Source organism: Acanthopagrus latus, chromosome 3 (genome assembly GCF_904848185.1).
Source record: "Acanthopagrus latus isolate v.2019 chromosome 3, fAcaLat1.1, whole genome shotgun sequence".
Classification (NCBI taxonomy): Eukaryota; Metazoa; Chordata; class Actinopteri; order Spariformes; family Sparidae; genus Acanthopagrus; species Acanthopagrus latus.
In genome coordinates this window covers 23811945-23836613 of record NC_051041.1, presented here as the reverse complement: position 1 = coordinate 23836613, position 24669 = coordinate 23811945, and the positions used below count along the sequence as shown (strand labels likewise).

The 24669-nt window shown below is 40.3% G+C and overlaps 1 long non-coding RNA gene across 2 annotated transcripts; it reads left to right on the top strand.

Annotated features, from left to right (window-relative positions):
- Positions 1-709: 709 nt before the first annotated feature.
- Positions 710-23562, top strand: LOC119016957. 2 transcript variants are annotated; one of them, XR_005074303.1, is made up of 5 exons: positions 710-1085; positions 5430-5505; positions 20609-20751; positions 22694-22895; positions 22989-23562. It is a non-coding gene; the product is annotated as an uncharacterized LOC119016957 (long non-coding RNA). The 2 variants fall into 2 exon arrangements; XR_005074302.1 differs by lacking the exons at positions 22694-22895; positions 22989-23562 and adding an exon at positions 20857-21025.
- Positions 23563-24669: the final 1107 nt, after the last annotated feature.

Below are 24669 nucleotides of genomic sequence, written 5' to 3'. Positions count from 1 at the left end.
TATTTATTTATTTTTCACTAAAAATTAGGCCCTATGCTCCCACAGCACTATGTTCCCACTTTTCTAGGACATTTTCAAAATTAGGTCTTGTGTTCCTACATTTCCCTTCAATTTAAGGGTTGGGGTTAACCCAACCCTGAGGAAAAGTAGGAACATACGGCCTAGTTTTGGAACAAAAAACAACTTAGAAATGTGGGAACATAGGGCTGTGGGAACATAGGCATGCTCCCAGCAATATATCCGACTGCCTAGCGTTAGCCTTTGGCCTGCCTAGTGTGCTAGGGTGGCCAGGTATATACAGTACATAGGTAATGGTGGTGGCATTGTTTTCCCCATAGAGCACCGTTTGAAAACATCTATAAAACTGTTGTTGAACTGCAGACAAGGTCAGTTATGACTCATTCATTGAGTTACCAGGGAAAATCCTGTAGCTAGAAACATATGAACAAGCAGAGCAATTCTCATAGGACTAAATGGGTGCTGTCATTGCTCCCAATATTCAGATGTAGTTTTAACTCTTTGAGAGAGACAAGCAGGAATGATTTGATGGGCCTTTTAGGGGCATTGTAGAGCATTTGATTTCATGTTTGCTATCAGAATATTAGGACATTGTCTACAAATTGTCTACAGCAAAATGCATTAACAACCCTAGCTTTAAAGACATATACTGTAACTATGGCAACACTGACAAATGCAGTGAACTGGGTGTTCCATCCATTTTGGCTACATTTCTGTTTTTTAGCTATTGTTTTTTTTATAATGCTTTAATCTGAAACAAGTATTAGGATTAGCAGACTCTGAGATAATCACTGCCCACAGCATCTTTTGATCATCCAACCTGACAAGGCTGGACCAAGACCGTCAAGGAGAGGGGAGGTCCAGGATGGGAGCCATGCCAATGGAGCTTGGATTTAATGCTGCCGGCTAAATGTTGGTCACAGGAAATGACAAGGGGGACTCAGGCTTGCCATGCAATGGGAAAGACTGCTGTACCCACATTCTTACAGAGACCTGTGTTCATCACATCATTACAGATCAACCAGTGGGAAACTGTTGCAGACCTCGCAGACAGAGAGCGGGACGAGGTGAGTTGGACTCGTTGATGCTTCACTCTCAGTTGATGGACGGTGTTTACCTGACGTTTTAATTTTACTTTTAATGTGAAGACGCCGACCCTACTGTCATCACCATACTGTTGCTACTGTTAACATTCACCCCAACACAAATTCATTGAATGCAGTACAGCATAATGTAGGAGGTGTTTATGTGTATACATGTCTGTACGTGTTCAGCTGGATTTCTGTGTTGCATGACAGTTATACGACTCCTTGTATAATGACAAATTAATCACTTTGAACATGACTGTTAAAAGAGTGGCTCATATTACTGCTTTCAGGATGTCCTTGCCAATGCTATGTTTAAGGCTTGGTAAGATTTAGGTGATTATAGCTACTTGGGGAAAGATCAGTTCAGGGTTTTTCAAAGTAAGACATTTTATGTGTTACTATACTGTTACTGTTTACATCATCTTAAAGCTTATTTCAGGAATATCGATATGAATGCTTCTCCAATACTAGAAGCCTTTCCTGATCATTTGTTTAGTTTTGCAGCTTTTCACCACTAACTGATTCACTGTGTGAAGCCGACTAAGACTAAGACCCACCTCAGGTTATTGTTCATTACAGTTTCAGTGGTTTGGTTCAGCTCTTGCATTTTCAAACTGTTATTTAGTGCCATCAGCAAACGGCCAATTTGAGCCTAATTGCCTCCACAAGCCTTGTGTCACAGTTGCTGCTGCAGCGGCTACAGTTGATCTACAATTTTAAAAGGTGTCTCAGATGCCACACTGCACAATTGTTTATGATGCTCTGAGATAATATTTTTCATATTTTGATATCTCACCATCAAGTGATGACAGGAAATTGTGCTTGCGCAAAATGGAATAATTAACCACATTGTCTTTGCAGTCTTCGTAGCCCTCTGCCTCAGCAACCCAAATGTGCCTATACTTGTGTCACGTCACTAAAAGAAATTAGGTGGCTATCCATCTATCTATCTATCTATCTATCTATCTATCTATCTATCTATCTATCTATCTATCTATCTATCTATCTATCTATCTATCTATCTATCATAACATGGCCTTTTACATAATCCACTGAGGCTGTTGTTTCTGTGAGGACAGTGCCTGCTGGTCAAAGTATAAGTAAAAATGCTGAGGAGGAAAAATCTTCCAGTAAGCATGAAAAGTCGAGGATGGTGTCTGCACCTCCACACAACTTTAATATTTAAACTGTAACTTCAACCCCTCAGTCATAAGACAGTGTGCAGTGCAGTGTGCAAGAGCAAATTTTCCTATTTGCCTGTATTAGCATTTGCATGGCTCTCCTTTTATGCACCTGTCAGCCAAGCTGACTGGAGGCAAAAATTCACTTTTGCTGAAATGTTGTGGGCCAGCTCTGATATTATACAGTAGCGCAGGCAATCATGGGTTTCAGTTATTCGTATCAATTTCTATGAGACTTGTTGAAAAAAGGCCTTAGATAGTTGAGATATATCTGCCATATAGGCTGCTCAGTATAGGAAAGGCTGAGGAGATAGATTAGATATATTAGGTAGATATATTATACCTAAAGGTGAAATTGCTTCTTTGCTTGAGCCATCGTTGATTAAATCAAGACACTGGAATTGGAGAGAATCATGAACATTACAAGGCTCTAACTGAAGATCTGGATGGATGAGTTGGTTTCCCAGCTGGGCAAAGCAGACATTGGCCCCAATATGTCCCACAAGTCAATGGGTCCCCCACAAGCCTGCCAGTTATTATGTGGTAGTTGTTTTTTGGATTTTTACTGGTGCAGACTGGTTTAAGAACATGCAACGCTAACAATGTAAGTGCCACTGCAGTGACAAGGGGCTGAGGACTGATTTTACCCAAATTACTTAGTAGGGGTGTAACAGTGGATGTATTCGTCAACAACTGTCACGGTTTGGTACATGCAGTTAAACGAAGAGTACATCTGTCCGTCGCACCATGATGAGAACACACGTCATTGGGTGAATGATAACAGTTCTGAGCCTTGAAAGCAGATGGGCCAAAAACATTAACGAAGCAACTGGCACTTATACCACATTTATTCTTTTCTTTTATTTGTTTTCTCATCAGCCCTGCAAAGGCGTGACCTATACTGTACTGTACACTGTTTACTGATTAATGCAAAACATAGTCTACCAGCTATTTCTGATGGACACTTGGTCGAACAAACTGTATCTTGGACTGACATTACTTTCTGCTGAAAGTGAATGAGAAGAAACCTATCACGCTTTTTTTCTTGTACCAAAGTCACTCCTAACCAGGACGTCAAAACCATGACTGTTTACCACACACCCCTAACACCTACTGATATCTGTCCTGAAAGGGGGTCCTGAGACTGGATCCAGTAATTGTTTCTCACTTTCTTTAACGGTATTAATAATGCTAATGATGAAAAAAAAAAATGTTGTATTTAGATGGCTGGTATCTATCCCAGACAGAAAAATTGCCATCAAGCCACCAAGAGTGAACAAATATTTTGTTAGTAATCCAGCCCAGCAGAATAGAATCAATTATGGTCCATATTAGAGCAGGTTCTGGTTTATTCAGTTTGCTTCTGGCTGACATGTGGACATTGCATGGCCTGCTTGTAGCTCAGATCTGGAAAAACACAAGTGGCCTGCCCAAGCATCACCATTTCACATGGTATCTGGGCTGGATGAATGTATGTGTCTACTGTGGGCCAGATCTGAGCTGCGACAATTTTGCTATCTGGGATGGATGAGCACAGTATAATGTGGATAAAGGGGACAGTTGGGCCTTGGTGGAGGTGAGCGTTCTTCTGAGTTGAGTCCAACAAATTTGATGCTGACTGACCCTGTGGCCAGTATGCTTTTGTGTAGGAGGAATGGTCGGTATGCGGAGCTCCCGGCAATGTGCTGTATAATAAAGCTGCTGTGTGGAGTCAGGTGTGCACTGGACATCATTTGAAGGTCATTGGGTACAAATTGGCATCTGTCAGACACAGAAATGAAAACTGACAGCAACAGAGAAAATACAATATTAAGTTCTGCGAGCAATAAGATGATAGGATATCAGGCTATACAGAATCTGACAGATTTAAATAGATAAGGAAAAAGAAAAAAATGATAAAATAGAGAGAGTAAGCAGATGAAAATGAGTTGGAACAGGGACCGTTTGTACAACTAAAGGCTGCAAATCAGTAAGTGCTAGTCCCCTTCGCTCCCAGAAACATATGAATAATAATTTTTTTACTTTACTCGACAGAGACAGGTCATAAAAATGCATTCCTGAAATTATACCAGAGTCAGCCAGAGAGGTTAATTTCATCTGTAGTCAATTGACTTGGCCGTCGACTGTTGAAAGCACTAACTACCATTGCAACTAAGAATGAAAGCACTGAAAATTCAATAAATCATAAAAGCAGAGAAAATGCAGATACAAAAGAAAGGTGTTAGACACACAAAATAATCAATCAGACCCACAAAATAATCAATCAATCAATAATACCATGGCAACAATCAGCAAACAGCATGAAAAGAAAACGTTTGGCCTGGTAAATGATGAGTATTGTGCACAGAGCCTGTGATAAGCAGGTGTACCTCATGCACTTAGCATAATAATGACAAATGATACAACAAACAAGATGAAAACACCCCACTTTCTACAATGAAATGAAAAACCTTGAAGGTTCTTTACTTTCAAGTAAATTAGCTGCTAGCTATCTCTGGTGCAAAAGGTTTTAATTGTGCACTGTCCCTGTTAAAAGGGTAAAGTTTGAACAATGAATGCAATTGAAGATATATAGAAGATTGTTTATAAAGTTAACAAATTAAACAGCATGTTAATTAGAGAGCTTTTGTTGTTTCTGGGTTGTCCTCATCGAAGATGTAAGCAGCACACAGGCCACATTCCTTAACTCACACAAGGAGAAACAATTGGTCATAGTTAAATCTAAACTAAGTTAAATAAAAGATCAGAATGTGTTGCAGTCCAGATACCTCACTTTTCAATGAGCTTTACGTATTTTGATACTGGGATGGAGCGAGGCTCATTGTGTCTCTGTGCTTCCAGTCTTTATACTAAGCTAAGCTAAGCTTGATCTTGGTTCTAGCTTATTACTTGAAGCACACACATGAGACCGGTATCAATCTTCTATGGTATCGTTTGACAAGAATGCAAATACACGTATTTCTGAAGTCAAGCCAAACTTTACTCAACCTTACAAAAAACATTAATAAACACAGGAACATATTACCTACACAAGTTGTACAGGAATGTGTAGACAATACTCACTGTTAATATCACAGCAGTAGTTCAGTTAGTATGACATACCTGCCCATGTGAACCAAACTCTCCTCTCCTCTCCAACCAGCTGTGACTTGATTGGCCCTGCTGGCTGCATCATTGTCGTCATGGGATTATCTGTCACCACTCCTCAATATGCTTAGGTAAGTATGTTTCAGCCTTGGCTCATGGAGATGCACTGATTTGTCCAGAGACCTTTAAAGTGTCATTTATATCCGAAGACTGCTCAGATTTAACGTTTGCAGGGAATTATGATTATCCTTGGAAATGCCACATTTTCATGGAAGCAGGAGTTGGTAATACCTTCACAAGCTTAACTGGTGTGGTTAATAAGAGTGCAATGATTATAATCAGCGCAATACATTAGAATAGACAAGAGGTCTTTAATTCAAAAATGTGTTCACTGCCTGCAGACATTTCTTGCACAATACAATTTTTGTCTATTATATTATTTCCTTCTGTTCTTCTCCCTTTGCTCTCAGCACTGCCCTGCATTGATTTATGATCATGCATAAGTCAAGTAGCAGGTCACTCATTTGTATATTTGACAATACTGTCAACAGGCAAAACCTTGAGCTGTCACACTGAAAATGTATGGCAGCTCCGATTCAAGGGAACAGTCACAGGCTGATTTACACATATAGGAGCTCTATTTACGTCAGTGTTGTTAATGCCTTATAAAGAAAATTGATAGTTTGCCATGCTGGGAAATAAGCTGGAATGCTTTCTTGCTGAGTTAGGCCATTGGGTTGCTTATTATTGCTGGGTGGTACAATCAACCCGAGATTCTTTGCTGGAATAAAAGAATATATTTTTCAGGTTCGTAGTTATAAATTTTCTCATACGGTGCATCTACGGTGCATTGCTGCAGCACCCCATTCACATTGTGTCTTTTTACATTCTGTTTTAGCTACAGAGTGAGACATCTGACGTCTGTTCAGTCTTTGGTAAGCGTTCTACATGCGCATCACTTAACAGGTAGGATGTTGCCAATCAAAGGCAGAAGTAGGGCGGGTCATGCCGAGCAAGGTAAGGTGATCTAAAATATCAAAGCTATGGTGGTAACAACTGTATGTCTGCTGACTGACTGAAGTGTTTATTTTTTTTTAAATAAATATATAGATATTTATGTTTATGCAATGACTGTAACATAGTGGTGCACATAAGAGGCCAACATAAAGACTTGACTCCAAACCAGACGTTTCAGGCAGTTTAGGCTTCAGGCTTTTTCACTTCGCAGACATTTTGCATGCACAAAAATGCTACATAACACAATAAAGGAAAGGCAAAAACCCCCAAAGCATAATATGACGTCTTTAACGTACAACAAAAGAAAGAGAGCATATTTAGGGAAAGCAATTTAATCCAATTTCTGTTAACAGATCTCAAATTGTCAGGCTGCGCCCCCCTTGGCATGAGAATAATGCATTATCAGCTGAGCCTTTTTTAATATATCACTGTTGGAAAGGTGGCCCTTGCATTAAACAAGGCTGTCTTCGCGGTAGAAAGACACCATTTTATTTTGTCAAATTTGTCTTAAATGACCCGAGACAAAGGATAAAAATGGCTTTGAACCAAGAAACCATATTGCCCACCAAGTAGTTTTTTAGTGTTCACTAGGTCGTGTATGTAAGTCTATGGTCAGAATAGACAGAAAGGCATGCTGACTTACAAACTGCAAAATGCAGCTGGATGCAGTAAGATATCCTGGTATGTTTGGCCTACTGTATATTTGGCCTATGTATTGTATTGGAACAATAATGGGTACTGGAAAGCAGCTGAAGCAAGTCTTCTAGCGTGTCATCGTCTTCAGCTCAGTGTTAGTGATGGTTGGTGAGAACCACAGTGGATGTTGGTGTTCTTAATCCAAAGACCACATTGAGATGCAGAAACAATTATTCCAACCACAGAAGCAACAAACAGAAATATGAGCTCCAAAATATTGATTGTGTCAATATTCTCTGGCCGTGATATTTATCTTTCTTTTTCATCTGCAAGCCCACATGACGTGAGGCTGTAAGGAGTGAAATCTCTTGATGTTGTAATACACTGATCCGTGAAAAAGTTACATAAAAAAGAATAAATCTTTTGCAAAAGAGAAACATAATTATCCATTGGACAACACATTTAATTAACTGTGCGCTTTAGTATGATTTGTGTGGCTCTCTGAAGGGATCCATTCAGCCTTTTTTGTGGGGGGCGGGGGGAATTTAACAGAATAATCAGGGCAGCCAAACCAAAATTGAATCGATGCAGAGCTTTCAGGCTTTGAAGTAAACTAGCATCTATGAAGTCTTTTTTGTTGCCTTTTTTTGTTGATTAAACATAAACATGGATAAGCACAACAAAGAGTCAGCAAATTGATTTTGTTTTTTTGTTTTTTTGTTATGATGATGGTTATCATCAGCCTTGTGTATGCAGAGTTCAGCTTCTCATCACTGGTCCATGAAACTGATGCAAAAGCTCAGTACACGGCACCTCGGCTCACACTTAAAATGATTGTATAATCATGCTGCCTTGTCTGTTCCTTCCAGCTAAAAGTAATAACACTCTGTAAGGTAGAAGCTTTCTGACAGACAGTCCTTTGAATCTTACCCGGTTTTTGTATTTCTCCTTAAAATAACATCTAAATCACATCTACCCTTTTAGGCTCCACACTGATCTGACTTCCAGATTTCGGAACTTGGGGGAACTTGTCAAATGTGACAAGAGGAGAGGCAAACATCAATTGCCTTCACCGGATGTTATTGACCCAGGCATTTAGTTCTGGGCTCTAGAGGAAACTGTTGGACCAGGTCCTCTGCAGAGATCAGACTAGGATGGACTGTCCCCTCCTGACCCCCCCGGCTTTGCGTCCCTCCTTTACCACCGCTGCTCTTGTCTCTCGGCCATATTGAATCCTCTGTGTGGTGACAGCACAATTATTCACTCCCTTCAGCCATTTCTGTAGTCTAATTCTTGACTCAGTTGTACCTTAGAAAAGAGCTTGTAATCCAAAACTTTTCGCAACCCTCAGCAAGCATCTGTGAAGACACAATTGATAATGTCAAACATAATATCTCTGTCTCTCATGGGTTTTTTGTTCATCCACTTAAGAGTCTGTAAGCATTTTACAATTTTTTGCCCATTACCCTTCCCCAGCTTGACAAAATAATTTCCAGCATGAAGTCCACCACCAGCTGCCTCGACATTATTCCCACTAAACTGCTGAAAGAGGTTCTTGGGGAAATTGGGTCAGAGTAAACTATATATTACTATCAGCTCTCTTTTTACTGAAAAGGTCATGCATTCACTTGAACATGCGATGGTTCAAACCCTATTAAAAAACTTTGTCTGGATCAACTAACACCAAACCATTTCACACCTATCTCAAAAGTTCCCCTCTTAAGTAAGGTAGGGTGTAGTCCACCAATAGATGCTACCTTTTCTAAATAGCAACAACATATTCAGACAGGTTTTCAGGCACACCACAGCACAGAATCCACACTGTTCCTCAATCCCTCAGTCCCTCAGTCAATTATTGCAGCAGCCAGACTCCTATATAAAAACACATTACACTGTATCAGCATCTTTACTGGATCCTGGTATCGAGTCCCCTCCACGATTCTGCATCGCCAAACCCCAAGGTAATGAACTTCTATATCGGTCTATATCCTCAGATCATCCGATCATGTACCATTAACTATACTATATTTATATATACAGTATATATATGTATATATATATTAACTAACTATATTTCTCAAAACTCTTTTTTATGCCTCACCTTCCCCTGTAGTTGATTCAAGACATGATTTTCTAAATTAATGAACGCTTGCGTATGCGTGAGTAAGTGTGTGTACTGCACATTTATATGTGTGTGCACACTGTGTATTATATCCACGTACGTTATGTTAAATACTCACATCTTGTGATAATCTATCATTTGCTCTATTATTTTGTTCATGCTTTTTTTTCCAAAGTGCTCTATAATAGCACAGTCTTTAAGGATCATAATGTTCCAGCGCCTTTAGTTCTGAAAAAAAATAAATAAATAAATAAAAAAATCACAGAAGCGGCTTATTCAGTGCACACAGTGTCAATTTAAGCTTCAGATAAGTGGGGCCTTATTATGTTACCTCTGCCAACAAGATTATTTTTTTTGGTTTGGTTTGTTTGTTGTATGAAGCATCTGGGACAATGGCTTCATCTGAGAATTTTTAAAATTTCAACAATGACACAATTGCATATCAAAGAAGACTAGACAAGTAGCCTTGGTGAAAGTCATTTGAGCTGATTACAGGACATTTGTTTTGTTTGTTGTTGCTTGGTGTGCATTGCAAATCTCTTCCCAGCAATATTTTTTCCCATGGTGCTTCAACCCTCTCAACCTTAATTAACAGATTAATCTGAATGATGCTGTTGATTTCAGAGCTATTAACGTATGCATGTATGAATATGCATGGCGCTGATAGACTGCATTAGAAAAAAATTAGCAGGCTAGCATATGCACACTTATGAATACAGTGTACTGAACAATGTGTATAGGTGTATGAACTGACTGAACTGTGGTTCTGCAATGCAAATTATCAGCCTTAATAAGAGCCTCCGTCATGCCTGAAGGGGTCACCGGTCACACCTTCACATATAAGCTTGGAATAACTCATTGCTCACCTCTGTTTACATAAATCAGATGTGTTTGGCTAATGTGGCATTCATCTGCCTTTGTCACTAACAACGACATGTCTTTTCATTGGTGACAATATGCTGTTAGCAGTAACAGGGGCTGCTGTCACATAGTACATAAGGCTTTATGGGATCATTAGATCTTGTTCTGCCTTTGGAGCCTGCTCTTAAGAACATTACAATTTATGTATCCTATTCACCATTATTCATGTCTTCTGAGCTGAAAATGTGTATAATTATCTAAAACCCTCATGCCACTGCAGGTCACACATTCAAAACAAAAGTACAGACAGTTGACGTTGCCAGGAATCATGGAGTGCATGGTGGGGTAGCTGCAAATTTGCCAGTTAGGCTGATCTGTATAAAGAGTGTAAGCAAAAACAATTTCAAGTTCAAATCCTCTTACTGCCCGGGAACCAATCATCATATTCCCACCACTCACAATACGGTTGTCTGCATTAACCTGCTATGATGCCCTGCACCACAAAACAGCTGGTGGATTAAAGGAGCAATTATTAATAAATCGTAGGGGCAGAATTTGAATTTAAAACATTTAAAGAATGAGCATCAGTGTGAAGAAACAACAGTGTTGTCATTTCACTGACTTCTATGTGCCATTGCAGAGATGTCTACTGAAGTTAGCATGCTGACCAGCAAGTGTCCTGTGTCCAAGTATCACTTTGTACCTCAAGACTCAAAAGTCTGGTTTGTTTCTTAGTTGAAGAAGTAAACCAAATAAACTAAAAATGTCATTAAAGGATATATGTTTACGCCTATTTTCCTTACTAAGAAGAAAACTACAACCACACACTTTCTGAATTCAAGTTTCTCTCTTCTAATGAGCTGAAACAAGCTTTACTGCCTTGATGACTCATAACGAAAAAGAATGCATTATTTCATCTTGTTCAACTCACATTGTTTTAGGAAATGATTTAACCTTTTTTAAAACAAAAAATGCTATATTTTCATTAGGCGTTTCAAGACTAGTATCTTCTGTGGGAAAGGCTTGGGGCTTTCTACGCAATATAAGAAAATAGAACAGTGAAAACCACATCCTTTAAAATTAGATTTTAATAAAAGGCCCCCCTTTAAGACATGGCCCCAAGATAAGCTAACAGGATCCACTTCATTGCTCTTTAAATGCCAGAAGACAATGTGTTCAAGCAGTGCATATTCCCATATTCCCCAGAAAACGTACAATTAATTAAACTACCACGAACCAATCAGCACATAGTGAAGCTTTGGGGCACCGGTGGACCAGCTGCTTGTTTGTCAGGCTGGCAATCCAGCCACGGCGATGACACAAACTGATGATGATTCATAAGTGTATGAAGTCTAAATTTACTGCCCAATGAATAAGTAACTATTCAGTGTAAATGAGTGGAGATCATGGAGGGAGTGATGGCCTTCATAGAAATTGCCTGAAAAACTTATTAGGTACTGCAGACACCTTTGTGTCTGCAAAAAACATTGCAAAAAACCTTTGACAGGATAATTTCATTGGCTGCATTTTCCCTCCACAATGTACATTCACTTTGCGCTGAATATACATGAAATGATTTCAAATCAGCAAGTATTAAAATACATCCTCTATATCGTCAATCAGAACTGCAGTGTGAACAAGGATGAAGAGGCTTAAGTGAGGCTCCTGTAAAAACTAATCCAACAGAGATCATTAAAACGATTGGTAATGAACAATAAACCCCTTTTGATGAGTACCTCTCTCAGCTGAAACACAAATGCCCGGCCATACTAAGCTTATCACTGCTGACAGCCCCGAGCATGGTACCTCAGGAAGGGTTGAGTTAGCTCATTAAGATTAGTTTTTAGAAATGCGTGTACATGCATTTCTTGCCTGTACTGGAGAAAGTTTAATTTTGCGCCATTTAACGTTTTCTGCTGACAGGTCAGTTCGCCAAAACATAAATCCACACAGTAGCCAAAATCCTGCAGATGCAGGATGCAAAAGCCAACACTAAACAGGAGGAACAAAAACACTTTCTATCATCAACGTGAAATTTTGTCCTCAAGGAGAACAGTGGCGTATCAGTAGGTATTTTCTGTGAAGCTACGTAAGTGTTGCGTCCTGATTTTCCTGAATCGTCTTTTGTCAGGCCACAGCACATCAACACCAGAGTTTTTTCTCTGGCCAAGCGGTGGGAAAGTATCAGCCGGCGTGACAGCCAACCCTGATATGCTTCAGCAGCTACATCACCACATGCTTCAAACCCCCCCACCCTTAGGGAATTTATGTTTACCATATTAACCTGCCAGCACCAAGCTGAAAACGCTCCTCGGCAGGAATGAGGAGTAGAGCTTTTACATTTGGCCCTTTCCTTGTTAAAGCTTATTAAAGAACAGGCGTGTGATCCTGTGGGGAGTATACTGAGCATTCACTACACCCCTTCCCTGAAAAGCTAGTGTACAATTAGAGTTTAGAAATATAACAAGGGCCTAAAAACGTTTGTCCAGCCTCCAAGTCCTCAATATGTGCACAGATCATTGTTAAGACCCATTCTCATTATCTACAGGGTTTGAAAGGTAATGCTGTCTTATGGAAAATTGGATTAGTCTATCTCTAGTTTTTGGAGGCAAATTTTGTTTCGACCTTAGAAAATCAAAACCATTAGTGTTGTTGGTTCTAAGCGTGTTTCTCATTGATCTCTTATAAAGGAAGTTTTCAGTTCATCCCCAATCACACCTGTGGGTCCCTAAAGGTTCCATTCTTTGTCCTGTTCTTAGCACTTCTGAGCGGTCAAATGTTGAGCAAACCATTCAAAGTGGTAACCCAGACCCTCTCCACAGATCGCATAAAGCAGCCACCAAAGAAGTGAAAGGTACATCTCCTTTCTTTTTCATATTAGGGATTAAGACCAAACCCAACAGACTGTAAATCACAATAGTACGTATTCGTCGACGATGACTATACACAGGTGGGGGAAAAGACAGCAGCCTTGGTTATGATGGAAATGCCTGTTTGAGGGGAAGGCATTCAGGAGATGCAAGCTCCTCTCCCTGCAGACGGACACCCGCTGCTTTGATGGAGAGACCTAGGATGCTACAGATACCCGCCACTCTCAAAGCTGGCTCATAATTCAGATTCATTCAAATGCACTGCATGCTGTAACACGTTTGGTCGACCTTGATTTTTGAGAAGAGTGACAGGTTTGACAGCCGGCAGATCAAAGCATGTAGTGTTAGAAATATAAGGAATCAAGGAATCACTGTGTCAAAGTTTCGAACAACCAGTGATGGAATAAACCTGAGTACAGTTTACAAAAGTACTGTTCTTAAGTACAATTTTCAGGTACTTTACATGAGTATTTCTATTATGTGCTACTTTATATTTCATCTCCACTACGTCTATGTTCTACATTTGGTCACTTACGTGAGTTATTTTGCAGATTCAGATTATTTGCTGTTTATAGGCAATTAATGTGACGTGTTACCAGTCAGATAGTGTTGTGGGCGGGACATTGTGCGATAGGGTGTTGCATCAGAGCCAGTGTTCTTCATTTTGTCAAGTTCACTCACCTCCTATTCACTCTGTTGCCTATGAAGTTCAACACACTTCTCCAGGGCCCTGCATATAAACAATGCAGGCTACTGGTTGTCGTACAACTGTTTATCTGATACAAGAACACGATACAGTTGGCATTCTCATGGGATTAATAGAGTCATCACACAAAATCCCCAGTAGTACTTAGTGATCAGATTATTCATAGACAGTCAAACTAAACAAATTATGGAAAAAAATCTTTTTGTTGCAAGGTTCGTCAAGTCTTTGTAGCTTTCAGTCTCCAGGCTTGTCCAAAGCTTTAGTTGTAGAGTAAAAAAGTTATTTCCATTAACTCAAGGGTCACTTGCTACCGTTTTACAGAGTTCATCCTAACAACAGGTCACTGGAAAACCTGGAAAAATCCTAAACGAGCACAAGGCATCTCTTGAAAAGTGCACACAGATAAGCCTGCCATGTCCAAATGTAAGGTCGTCTTACTGTGAGATGACAGAGTAAAACACTGAGCCAACGCACTCTTTTATTATTACATCAATTTAGTGATGGCTTTGTAGTGCTGGAGGTTTTTAAAGCTGTAAAGATTAGAGCAGTCAGAGTTGGGTGGAGCAGATTTAAAGACATTAGATAAATGTAGTGGGAGTATCTTAAGGACAGGTACATCACTTTTTATGACTGTCTATTAGAAATGATGGAAGAATTAAGTTTTACATGTCAAGGTTTTAAAATAAAGCCAAAATAAAGCCATATTTCTCAATCGCAGGGCAGGAAAAAGAGGCGAGGTCTAGTGGGGAAGCCTCACTAACTCTGAGTGGGAAAAGGATTAATAACAGCAAAGGGTAAAACCGTCATGGAAGGTAATGTGAAAATGTAAAAGCCGTCTCCAGTGCACCTGCACACGTAATTTGAAGTAGCTGTGGCAGGTAATGATTAATAGGGATGCAGAGATTAGGTTACAGTACACTCTGAGTGCATTTTCAGCCAAGCTGCCAGAATACATGCAGGCAATGTGTGTTTCTTCAAACCATGGATGTGTTCAAGCTTTGCAATTATGACGGTTTTTACATTCTGCAGCTTGAATTTTCAATTTTAATGTCATGACAACACTGTGCCTATGGTCTGGTTAGGTTGAGGCTCAAAAACCACTTGTTCAGGGTTAGAAAAAATCATGCTTTGGCTTTAAAACACCTGGTTCTGTTTCCACAAATAACAGCTGGTGATCTTTTGATGTATCGTCGAAAAGCTATTGTGCATATTCCAAAAATCATGCAAGGGTATGAAATCTGAGTATTGTTGGAGATTTCCTGATTTTTGGAATATGCTCAGCGGAGTTTTGACAATATGTCAGGACATCTCCAGCCATCACTGCGGTTAACCTTGTATTAAAACATGATCTGTTCCAAACCCTAACCAAGTGGCTTTTGAGCGGAAACCTAACCAGACCAAAGGTGCGCCGTTGTTGGATTTTTGGGTCTAGCACTTAATGCTACTTTCAAATCAGTGTTGTCAAAAACATCCCGCTTTGTCGCCACAAATGCAGGCAGAAAAATGTCCTGACGCCTTGTTAAACAACATCCAGTGGTTTTCTATTCACGATTGTTAGGCTGTCCTACCACCTCTTGATATGAAAGTCATCTCATATACATGTCATACGCTACGTATTGATGAATGGTCAGTATGGTACACACGACACCCACAAAGTTAACCGTATCAGTGGTAGCAAAAGATTCTGCCGACTGGGCCGCAATTTTTTTCATCAGGCAGGAAACCAATACAATCATGTGAGCGAGCACAGCGAGCTACACAGAGGTGGCTTCATATTTAAATCTCTACATGTGTTAATCAACACTGCAGCTGAACACATTAGTGTGTCGGTGAGGGTAGGGGCAGCTTTATCACCTCTTGTCACTTGTTGTGCAGGAAATGTTTCTCATCGTGTCAGCAGCTGTCAGTGCCAGATGAAATGTTGCTGACGTGTAGCACCGACTGCTGCAAATTGGCTAATGTTTTTTTTTTTTTTTTTTATGGTGTGTGTTTGAGATGGCTTTACTGACTTAATAATTCACATATTTGATTTCCTCTGACCAGGCACACTAAAGGTATTTCAGGGCAGAGACACTGACCCATTTATAACAAGCAGAAAAAGCCCTTCTAGTTTGAGGGAGCTCACGTGAATCTGGGCTCCATGGTTGAGGTGGCGGAGGGAGCTGCAGCACGAGCGCGTCGGCACGAGAGAGTTAATGGACAGTGAAACAGGTTTTATGGTGTAATCATTCCTCCCATTCATGCTGAACATGAAAAGAGGCCTTTCAAACATTTTTCCCGTGGGAAAGAGAACCTGTGCTATGAAGCCAAACCTGAAAAATCGCATGATAATGTAAAGCTATCTGGATCAAGACTTTCAGGAGTACATGAACAGTATTTCGATACAGAACACATGTGACTCCTTTCCTTCCTTTCCTAAATACTCAAACTGGAGAATCTCCCTCAGTATTACTTAGTATTTACAATGAACAGTAAAATATCCATATGCAATAAAAAAAAACAAAACACAAAATTACTATGAACCACATCCAAATTCTAGATTCCATTCAAAGACAATTCAACATATGGATAGTATGGAGGGATCCAAACAAGAACCCTACAATCAGGGAACGCTCTTTCAGTTGAGCCTTGACCACAGATCAATATATTAATGTAAGTCCCTGATTGCTCTCTGTGAAAGCCAACTTTTCTCATGCTAACAGGTTAAATATATTTACATTATGGCTAATCATTGTACAGGACAGGCTTTCAGGGTAACACATGTAAGGTAACACTGCAAAGTATAGTCCTTGTAAAAAGCCCTAGCTGATAGGAACAATGATTAAAACTATCAGCTAAGAATGGCCCCATAAACACATTATTTTGAGATTATAGGACAGCTTGCAGATGCTTTACAGATGCGTCAGAATGTTAGTAAGAGCTTTAAAAAATTATTGTTATCTTGCACATGTGTTGTTTAACTTACTTACTTAGGCAATCATTAAACATTTACCAAGCTTTTTTGTTGATTTATTAAGATTGATATACATACTCTATTATGCATTTATACGCAGTTATCCAGTGGTGCGTTCCATTTGAGCTCAAAAATTCTGAGTTGCCGTCGGCACCTTCAACTTGAACACACCCCACCAGCCTTGACTGCGAAACCCAAAATGCTCGCTTTGCGTCACCTGTAAAAGCTGTGGAATATACTGTTGAGATGTGCAGCAACTTGTGGACATCTGTGGATGTCAGGATGTCATTCACAGCTCCAGCTTCCGACTTCTGAGGTAAAAGGAACACACCATGAGGTGCCTTATAAGTGACATTGGCTAACAGATAGCACGAGTTTAACCTCAAAGTCGTGAAACCCCGCTGGACAATTTATCTGAGGTTTTATATGCGAGACTTTGTTCAATGAAGGATGTAAAACTAATCAAGCCTTTGCTCCTCATTACCTCTCTTGAACAGCCCCACAGTTTGTGAATTCAGCGTTATCTCGTGTCTGCAGCTTCCGCTCATTGACCAAGCCCCACGACTTAATAAGGCACAGGTTAATGGAGGCTTTTTCTAATGGACTGTGAGGCTATTAATAAGAATACAAGATCTAAATGTCACTGATGCAGACACCATACGTGCGTCTGCTTTAACCTTCTCCAGCACCTTGTCTGATGAGAACGCAGCTGTGACGGCCCCTCCCTCCCACTCCCTGATTCCCACTTACTCGGCTGTGGCGACATAAATGGACAATGGCATTTTGAGACAGAATGCCGCCCGCCCCTTGACATTCCCCTTCCATTTTGCCTCTAATGATTTCACTTGTGATATGAATGTGGAGTCGCAGGTCCAGTTACGCGGACTCATTAGCGAGAGTGTCGCAGTCATTAGGGGGAGTCTTTGAACTGAGAGACGAGGCGAGCCGGGGCCCCACGATGGGTGAGCCCATGTTTCATGTTCACTGGTCCCTGAGGGAAGATGCAGCACGTTAATTGATTTATTTAGCTTTAGCTGATGGTCAGTTTGATTATGAACGAATGCAAATGAGCTCAAAGTTCCTGATGGTGTGTTGCTGTTGCACACTACATTCACGGTGAATGGCTGCCCAGAGAGTAATAGCATCTCGGGGTGCAGAAAACACTGTAAAGCGTAAAGCAGTTGTTTTATCTGTCTCAGACAGGAGGTTTCTGTGATAACTCCAGAGTGCAATATCCACATGAGCAGTTATCAGCTTTGTGTTCTCACATTACACAAGGTTTTTTTTAGTTTGTGTAGAAATGTATACGACTGATAAGAGTTGCCGCTGGAGGATCGCTGGCAGAAGTTAACCCGCAGAGTGTTATGAAAAGGAAATTTCAGGCCTCCCACGCTGGGTATGTTTTTGTAAAATGTTACAGGACAGAACAGAGATTAAACTCCTGATGGCCACGACCAGAATGATCTGTTGGGAGGATGTTTTTATTTCACCTGACACCCAGAATTACTATTCCTCCTTTGTTGGAATGATACATTGCATCAGTTTTTTTTTGAGTATTGTAGTCTTTTTGTGTGGTGTATGAGTAGGCATGTTCTCAGATTCGATTGGATAGGAGATTTGTGATGAAATGACAACTAATTAAGATGAATACTGAATGATGTACACATTAATTGTTTATTTTGAATGAATGGTATTTATTTATTAAATGTATTTAGACCTTGTTGGTATGAGCAAGTAAAAAAGATGGATATTTGTTGTAAAGCTTTTCAACTCTCCATTATAGAGATCAGCTGTGCCAGAACTGTCTTGAGCTGTGTAAAGGATGCTTTTCTTTGTTCCATGTGTATTTGAGACTACAAATACAAATCTGCCTTTTTTTTCTGCACATCTCCCTGCCAGCGTGATGTTTTATCTTCCACCACGCTATCCTGCACCTCACCTTAAGGCACATGCCCTTCACTTTTTCAAAATCCTACCCACCTCTGACAATCGTTCCAGGTCGAGTTCTTTCACTGCACAGCCACCAGACGAGAGACGACGTGAGCTGAAAAAATAGTTTTTCTTGTTCTTTTTTTTTTTTTTTTTTTGAGAAAGTTATTAGGGCTGTAGCAGATATGTCTCAGGGCAAAAAAAGAAAGAGAAAAGCACTGGCAACAATGCTTTTTTTGGTTTAGAAAATAATTGAATCTATATTTTTTATTGACGTTACAATTCTCCTTAAAGGACACTAGAATTGAACACCACTCCACTCCATTATCCATTACAACTGATAGGTCGGCCTGTCTAATGGATATATAAATATATATAATCATTACTGTGGAAAGCACATTAACCAAATTGTTATAATTTATCTGCTCAATATATTAGAAGATATATTAATAATGTATTCAGAATGCTTTAACATTATACACTATTGTAACGCTTCCTTCCTCTAACCTTAACTTGAACTATTATTACTTTAGGGCCGTGGGTAAGGGAATCATGGGGACAACATCTTCTCTGTAACTTGACCTCTTTTAATGTCCTCCTCTTTGCGCCACATTATGCACTTCCTGATTTAACTTAAAAGGGAGCATACATTATAATGTATGAAAAAAAATCAATCAATCAAATATCTGAATAAACCAGGGAATAAAATAATGTTATTCACAAAATAAAATACATTTTCACAAAAATAAATCTCATCTTACACGATGTATATGCACCACATTCTCACTCCTGAATCTTGGACAGAGGCTTTAACCTTCAAACTATGACACTCTATGGTAAATGGTGTACATGTTATGAAATGACTTTTGGACTGTTGTTAATGTTTTGAAATGGCCTCGGATTGGTTCAGCTGAGGCACAAAAACTACTTGTTTAGGTTTAGGAAGACATCATACTTTTGGATAAAACTTTGTTCAGTCACGTCACTGGCATTACGTTATTTATGAACTTGCTATTCCATTGTTACACTTTTCGGCCACCTTGGTTCAGGTGCTGGTTTGGAGCCGGTGCCTACTCTGCAACCAGTTCTTTCCGATTTAACAGATGGCTCTCAGACAGGAAAACTGGAAAGGCCCTAACACTTTGCAGGTCTAGAAAAGAGTAACGCCTACATCAGTGCTGGGGGTTGGGTCATTTTGACTAAGGACCAACTACATTATGCCATTTTTTTAAAGACAAGGGTATAACAAGGGTTATCCGTATCCGTGTGAAACTAGACATAATATTATTCACTTATTAAGTGAAAAATATTTCACTTAGTGATTCTACGGTGGCTCTCATGCAGTTGGAAAAGACCTTTTCTTAAAATGTTTGCAGGCTTAACCATCTTAGAACCAGCACCAGAACTTGGTTCACCTTTGGTGGAAAAGGGGTATTATGACCCCTTCCAACAACCTGGACCACCTGACTTTTCTCACTCTTTATACTGCTGCATTAGACGGGCCCGTCAGGACATGACGCCAGAGGGAAACCTACAGCTTTGAACATTTCAAACGAACAGTAGCTGACACGATGGTGCGTAGTTCCTTTAAACTACTTTTGTCTTCATTCGACCGAAGGGATTATTGCTTACTTTGCTGCTGTCCAGTAAGGTTTGGGTAATTCTCGTAAAAGAGCTCTACAACTATCACTGTCAATGTGTTTATGAGTTTATCTTGTTGATAAAAGAGTCAAACCTGCGACAAGCTCTTACTTTGATGAACTTCACACTGAACTGATTGAGGTTCTGATGCTGCAGATGTGGGTTTGAGTTCTTTGAAGGTGATGCTGTTAAAAGTCTGTATGTGTGCTGTAACCCACAAAACAAAGATATCATTATAGAGAAACTGATATCTGCTTTTTTATATATATATATATATATATATATATATATATATATATATATATATATATATATATATATATATATATATATATATATATATATATATATATTCCTGATTCTTTAATATTAATGATAATAGTGATACATAATACATGTGAGGAAATAATATAATATATATAATAATGTTAAATAATTAATTAAACCCTGTCAAGTGAGGAGAGAAGGAAACTCACATTGCTTCTGTCTCTTACAATAGAAAGGCCATGGTTGGGTGACTGGCAGGAAGGCCACTGGTGAGCTTCTTTTTTGTCTCAGCACCCATTGATCCACTTGTGCCGCCTCCATCAGCACTGACAGCCACACGCAGGCCAGAGTGAAACCCTGTACGAGTCCGATAAGGTGGGTAGCTATATGTAAGCCGCGGGGTAAGCCCTGTCATTATGTCCATATGCAGTCTACTGTAAATGATGACGCCTATCTGCTCCTGATTTCAATCCCTCACAGAGGTTGGCTCCATGGATTAAAGCAATCTCCAGTCCAGCAGTCGCATTCTGCTGGCAGAGCCAGGCGCCGGCTGTGGCCTGGCTGGGCTTTCTGTGGTCATGACTACTGCGGTTGAGTCCGTGACAAGGCCGAAACATGAATAATGGCATGCAGCAATTTTAAAAAGCAGCACAGCTTGGTATTTTTTCATGAAGAACCTGAACCTACACAGGATCCAGTATGGATTTACATACATACAGTACTTGGAACGTCTTTGCATAATCCCAATGAGGTTAAATCCATCTGAAATTGAATTGTAGATTTTTTTCTCACCCACAGTATATTAACTTCTTATGAATTACATTTCCTCTGCACTCAATTTGTATTTGTTGGCTTTCAAATCTGATCTTTAAGACAGGAGGTAGAGCTGTTCCCAGTAATCTAAAGGTTCCTGGTTCAATCCCCTGCTGAATATGGAAATACAACAACAGTAGAAATGCCCGGGGGAGATAGTAGGGATGCAAGGACATGGTCAGCATCTCCTCACAGCAATGGCCCACAGTTTCCATCATGCCTATTGCTGGACTGAGTAGTTTGTTAATCTCACTGTTTTATGTTCCAAAATGCAATGTTACGGTCTGTTAGTGTTTCATTCGACTTAATGAATAAAGTAATTCTCATTTTTGTGGTGGTTTTTGGTTTTGACCAATTGTGAGGTGGCTGTTAAATTTCATTACCCCAGTAATAAAGTTAGTGTTGGATGGGGAATTTCACTGGTTGCATGTGTGTTGCAGTTTCCGTTGCAGTTTTGCTCTCTGCTCCCTTGTCCGTCAACCCTCATTGGCTGCATTTTGAGGCACTGTGGGAAAGCTAGAGTTGTGAACAGAATCCACTGTTACCACAATTACGATATTTCACAAAAATGAGTGCAGCCCTCACATTTCTGCAAATATTTTATTACATCTTTTCATGGGACAATACTGAAGCAATAACACTTAGATACAATGTATTGAGAGTACAGCTTGTATAACAGTGTAAATTTGCTGTCCCCTCAAAATAACACACAGCCATTAATGTCTAAACTGCTGGCAACAAAATGAGTGGACCCCTAAGTGTAAATGTCCAAATTATGCCCAAAGTGCCATTATTTTCCAGCACTGCCTCAACTCTCTTGGGCATGGAGTTCACCAGAGCTTATAGGTTACCACTGGAATCCTCTTCCACTCCTCCATGACGACATCACAGAGCTGGTGGATGTTAGAGACCTTGCGCTCCTCCACCTTCCATTTGAGGATGCCCCATAGATGCTCAATAGGGTTTATGTCTGGAGACATGCTTGGCCAGTGCATCACCTTTTACTCTTAGCTTCTTTAGCAAAGCAGTGGTCGTCTTGGAGGTGTGTTTGCGGTCATTATCATGCTGGAATACTGCCCTGCGGCCCAGTTTCTGAAGGCAGGGGATCATGCTCTGCTTCAGTATGTCACAGTACATGTTGGCATTCGTGGTTCCCTCATTGAACTGTAGCTCCCCAGTGCCTGCAGCACTCATGCAGCCCCAGACCATGACACTCCCACCACCATGCTTGACTGTAGGCAAAGCACACTTGTCTTTGTGCTCCTCACCTGGTTGCCACCACACACGCTTGACACCAGCAGAACCAAATAAGTTTCTCTTGGTCTCATCAGACCAGAGGACATGGTTCCAGTAATCCATGTCCTTAGTCGGTTTGTCTTCAGCAACCGTTTGAGCATCATCTTTAGAAGAGGCTTCCTTTTGGGACGACAGCCATGCAGACCAATTTGATGCAGTGTAAAGTGTATGGTCTGATCACTGACAGGCTGACTCTCCTCCCCTTCAGCCTCTGCAGCAATGCTGACAGCACCCATACAAGACAACCTCTGGATATGACACTGAGCATGTGCACTCAACTTCTTTGGTCGACCATAGCGAGGCCTGTTCTGAGTGGAACCTGAGCACATGATAACAGGGACAGCCACAACCATTCCAGAATCTCATGTTGCAGGATAGTCAAAACAGGAAGTACCAAAGACGCACAAAACGTATTGACGAGTATAATATTAAAAAAAAAAAAAAAAAAAATTATCTTAAAAAATATGCCAGTATATTGGGTGTCTCTTGTGTTTGTGTTTTAGTGTCCTACATCACGAGACTGGACTGGTTTTGGCTCTCTTCGTTGGGATGTAGCTGAGCTGGCTGAGGTCATCTTTAATTAACCCCATCTGTGTATGTTGTTGCCAGAGTACACACTAAGGAAGGGCAACTTCCCCAAAAGGTTCGTCTGTGTCAATATTAAAAAGTCAAATTAGAGAGCTGTCCTGCTTTGCCTTTTTTTTTTTTTATTATTTGCTAATTTAAAGAACAAGCCCCTATTCTTCAAAGTCTAATCATGATTTGAGCATGTTCTGAGTGGAACCTGTCCTGTTAAACCGCTGTATGGTCTTGGCCACCGTGCTGCAGCTCAGTTTCAAGGTGTTGGCAGTCTTCTTACGGCCTAGGCCATCTTTTTTTTCAGATCCTCAGAGAGTTCTTTGCCTTGAGGTGCTATGTTGAACTTCCAGTGATCAGTATAAGACCAAAATTTAACACACCTGCTTCCCATTCACACCTGAGACCTTGCAACACTAACGACTCACATAACACCGGGGAGGAAAAATGGCTAATTGGGCCCAATGTGGACGTTATCAGTTAGAGGTGTACTCACTTTTGTTGCCAGCGGTTTAGACATTAATGGCTGTGTGTTGAGTTATTTTGAGGGGGCATTAAATTTACACTGTTATACAAGCTGTACACCGACTACTTCACAGTGTAGCAAAGTGTCATTTCTTCAGTGTTCCCATGAAAAGATATAATAAAATATGTACAAAAATGTGAGCGGCGTACTCATTTTTGTGAGATACTGTGTGTGTGTTATAAACACAACAACAAACAGACAAAGGGTTAGTGTTCCCAACCGAAGGATTAGGAGTAAAGCTTTGATTTGTCTCTCTTTCTTTATTATGAAAATTAACCAGATGTTATGTTGTTGATTTCGGTATGTGACTTTCTGTCTGCTCTGTGCTAAATTCAACTGAATTAATGCGCCGTGCTCCGGCATCCGGCAGAAATAGAAGCCTTGTGTATCTGCTATGCAAGGGTCCGAGCGAAGGAGCTGCAACGGAGTAGATGCGCAAGTGGAGCCAGTGGAAGTGCACACATACGCTAGAGTGAAACATAAGTTTGACTGCCCGTGGCGGAGCGGAGACAGACTGAACACGGATCTAGTAGAATTTAGAGGTAAGTCTTCATATGTGTTGTATTCTTTGAGACTCTTTATAGAAGCAGTAGTTAAAGTAACTACAAGGAACTTTCAGTTTTTGTTGATTCTAGTGTCCCCTTTTGATCTGGCCTTAAGACACCAACGCCTGCTGTTGTAAAGATCTCTGATAGTGGTGCGTGCGTTTGGTTTGGAAGCAAGTGACAGAGACCGCAGGATGGATCATGACGAGATAATGTACTTACATGTGATTGGACCGAACACAGACAGTAGTAATGCTGTTACAGGTCCTCGTATTAGCTTCCTAGCTCCTTGCTCCTTCTTAGCGTGTAGACACAGGGCACTTAATTAGCACCAGCCACCAATCAACGTCTTGTGTTGCACCTTAGAATGCTAAATGACCATAGGGCTGCCGTGTTCAATGTGGAAAAATAAGAATTGCCGGTGCCCCAATTCCCAGGGGAACCAAGTAAAGCAGGGCCGAAAAATCTGCCTTTTATTCATTAATTTCAAACTCCTCTGCTACTCTCAACATTAATGCAAAAAGTCAGTAAGAGTAT